At 34.1% G+C, this 3,714-nt stretch overlaps 1 non-coding gene across 1 annotated transcript; it reads right to left on the bottom strand.

Moving 5' to 3' along the window:
* Nucleotides 1–3,201: 3,201 nt before the first annotated feature.
* On the bottom strand, nucleotides 3,202–3,307 carry LOC129284690 (small nucleolar RNA R71). Its single transcript, XR_008586934.1, has one exon. It is a non-coding gene; the product is annotated as a small nucleolar RNA R71 (small nucleolar RNA).
* Between the last annotated feature and the right edge of the window lie 407 nt (nucleotides 3,308–3,714).

Here is a 3,714-nt window from a genome sequence, read left to right as displayed (position 1 = left end):
TCAGACTTAAACTAATCATAAAATCCTAGTTTAATCCCAGAAAACCTTTCTATTACTATAGGGTAAGGAATCAACTACTTAAAACTTTTGAATTCAATTTCTTATTAGTTTAAACTAAGAGAAAATAAAATAGAACTGAAGGTTAAGGTAGTACAAGGCTTATCTGATAAGTAACAGGTCAAAAACATCATCTTTGCCCCTAAAGCTCGTTGCCCTAGTAGAGTACCCTTTCCTCTCCACCTTCATGCTTTCTTCTCTATCTCTTCCTTTTTTTTCACAAACTGAGCCACAAATTTAGACCCAAAATTCTGTGCCATGCACTGCGGCACATCCAGCTCTAGTTGCAACGTGTGGCACAGTGAGGAAACTCCTTACCGTACTCATACACTCTGCTTCATAATGCTATTTTTCCACTCATATCTATTCATCTAACATCCCAAAGAGTCAAAATAACACTCCACCATCCAAAACCCTTATCTTACATTAAATTACTAATTTATTCCTTAATTAGTATTAATGCAAGAATAAAAAATTCCAGATATTACATCTTGCAGTAATATGTGCATGCTCTTGAAATCCTTTAGAACATCTCCCTCCTAACTCTCATATGGTGATCAAATTCTTGTCTATGTCTATGGCTTCAATCACATCCTTAGCCACATAGTTTTTCCCTTTTGCATCATAAATTTGTTCTTGTATCAATATCATGTTCAAACATATCATTTCTACTTACACAGTTTAAAGAGTCATTTTCACAAAAATCAAACTGAAAATTTCTTTCTATGTGTGTGTGTGTGTGTAGAAATGTTGAGGACTTTCAAAGGACATAATGCCACATAATGACAAGACTGACCTTACCCCAGCTTCCTTCAACAATAGCATTTAGAACATTGCTAGGAGAAATATTGGGGATGTGGTTTGGCCTACTGCTTAACATTTCATGAAACTTGTCTATAGTAGCATCAATGTGAACATCAACTTTCACCATCCCAATAACTGTTCTTCATGTCCTTGTCCCTGTTCCCGTGTGAGGCTGATAACCTATTGAAATTAATGTCAATTCAGTGTATTTTCCTACACTTTATGTACTAAATTAGATCAATTGTGAATATTTTGGGTTAAATATAGGAAAATAAGTGTTATTCCAAAGTGATATAGAAAATAGAGTTTATTGAGAATTTTGCAAAGATTTTGACTTTGATTTTAAACTTTAAAAGATCTTATAGCTGTATTAACCATTTCAGGTGGTTTATTTTAGATATTTTCAAACATATAGAGCCAAACAATGGTTGAAGATGCATATGAAAGCATAATAGCAGAAAAATAAGAGCCAAAATAAAAGATTAGAGACTCTGTGTCATGTGTCACAGTGCATGCACAGTGTGCTGGGCATGTGGCACAGAGATGAAAGTCCTGAAGATGCATATGCATCGTGGCATACTGACAACATGCCGCGGTGCATGGCCTTAATTATGTTACGTGTTTTGAGCTTTAGAACGAAAAAATTAGGGTAAAAAATCCATAAATGCGCCTTCAGACCTGAGACCACGACTTGGAGAGATTCTTTAAAGTTTGCTCTGCTAGGGTTTGGGGTTCTTGAAAGAGATTTGGCCAAGGATTGAAGATTTGAAGAGATTAAAGTGAATTTTCTTCGATTTTTCTTCCTCTCTTCCCTTTTCTCTCTTTGTTTCTGATATGGATGCTATATATTGTAACATTTATGGCTCTTTTCTGAACATGAGTAGCTAGTATTCTTATTCTAGGATTATTTCAAACCTTTGTATGGATTAATACTTGAATATTCCTCTCTTTTAGTAGTTAATGATATATATGTATTTATTTTATCCTATGCTTAATGCTTTTAAGTGCTTGATCACCATTTATATTGTTTTGTTTACTTGAGTTGTGCTTGAGAGAGCTAATTTAGGTGTAGAACTTGGATAAAATAGTATTGGACTTGAAATTTTACAAAGATAAATAGATGGTTTTGTTGGTAAAATAGAGATATTTATTAACCCTTTATAGTCACATTAAGATTAGTGCTTAAAATTTGTTCTCACTAATTATTTTCAAGAGATTGTAAAATTTTAGTGTTTTCAAATATACTTGATTTTGACTTGAGAAAGCTTTTTCAAGTGAATTAGAATCTTAGACTAACACTTATTTTCATTAAAAATATATTAGAGAGGAATTAATTTAAGTTTTATGAAATACAAAGAGGAGAAATAATCCTAGTTCCTCACCTCTAAAAGTCAAATTTTCAATAAGTTTTAATTGCTTTAAAACCATTTTAATCAGATTTTCATTACTTTCACACAAAAAATACTCTTAATTTTTCTCAACCTATCTCTAAGCTCGATAGTGAATTTTAACCCTCACTTGCCTAAAATCCTTGTGGGAACAATAACTTTAAAATATTCTACACTTGTGATGACTATACGCTTGCAGTAATGCTTGACGGTGAATAAGTTCTTGGTGTCGTTGCCGGGGACAAGTGGCAATTGTTTTGTGTTGGTTAATTTTTGCTATTGTGTTAGTAGGTTACACTTGAGTTTTTTGTTTAACATTTTCATACGTATAGGTAGTTTAGTTAGTTTTTACAGATTTTATAGTTTTAAATTTTATTGATATGTTTAATACTTGTTCCTTGGTTTCACCTTGTAAGTACCTTCTTGACGCATGCAAGGACTCTTTCCTGGTGAACTTGAAGTTGTTCTTAAAGGAGTGGTTGAAGAAGAAGGTGAAACAAGTGAGGAAGCCGCTCTTGAATTTGGAGAAGACATTCCTCCTCTTGGCAACAATATGGAGGGAGCTGATCAAGATGAGAACAACATCTTTACTCTAGATGACTTTCTTGACCAAAAGCATAATCTTATCATTCTAGCATCCGGTTACCGAAAATTTAAGCTAGAAACTTTGAGGTTAAACAAGTCATGATCCAAATGATACTAATGTATGGACAGTTTAAGGGGTAATGCTGATGAAGACCCTAATGATCATCTCACAAGATTCATAGAGGTGTGTGAGAATTTCAAGCAAAACGGTGTCTCTAAGGATGTAATGAGATTGCGGTTATTCCCAATATCTTTAAAAAAACAAAGCAAGAGCTTGGTTGAATCTCTTACTAAACATTCAATTGAAACATGGGATGACTTAGTAGTTAAGTTTAAGGCAAGGTTCATTTCGAGGGGTAGAAGAGTAACATTGAGAGGTGAGCTTCTCAATTTGAACAACAATCGGGGCAACTTTTCTATGAAGCTTGGGAGCGATTTAAGGATTTGGTAAGAAGCTATCCTAATCATGAACAAAAGAAAGTATGTCCTTATGGAAGCATTTTGGAATGGGTTAGATAATGCAACAATGACCATGTTGAACAATGCTTTTAATGTGGTATTGGCAGATGAAGGTTAATGAGTTGTACAACTTATATGAAGACATTACTTCTAGTACCATAAGAGAAGACATGCTAAAGGAGGTTCGCAAGAATCTAGCTCCTCTAAGGAGCTTACTTCTCAATTAGAAGCGATAAATCAGAGATTTACTAGTCTTGAGATTCAAATGAAAAGAAGGACTTCTTCTGGGGTAAATGCATTACAAGCTTCATCTCAAGCTTGTAAACATTGTGGTGAAGGACGTGTGTCAGATCATTGCCCCTGCACTCTTAAAATAATAAGCTACATAAATAATGCACGAAGACCTCCTCAACACAATCCG

This window comes from Prosopis cineraria, unplaced genomic scaffold (genome assembly GCF_029017545.1).
Source record: "Prosopis cineraria cultivar Desert tree isolate PC_DT_omini unplaced genomic scaffold, ASM2901754v1 PC10, whole genome shotgun sequence".
Lineage (NCBI taxonomy): Eukaryota > Viridiplantae > Streptophyta > Magnoliopsida > Fabales > Fabaceae > Prosopis > Prosopis cineraria.
Note: the sequence above shows the minus strand (reverse complement) of the source record. Positions and strands in the feature narration are given on the sequence as shown.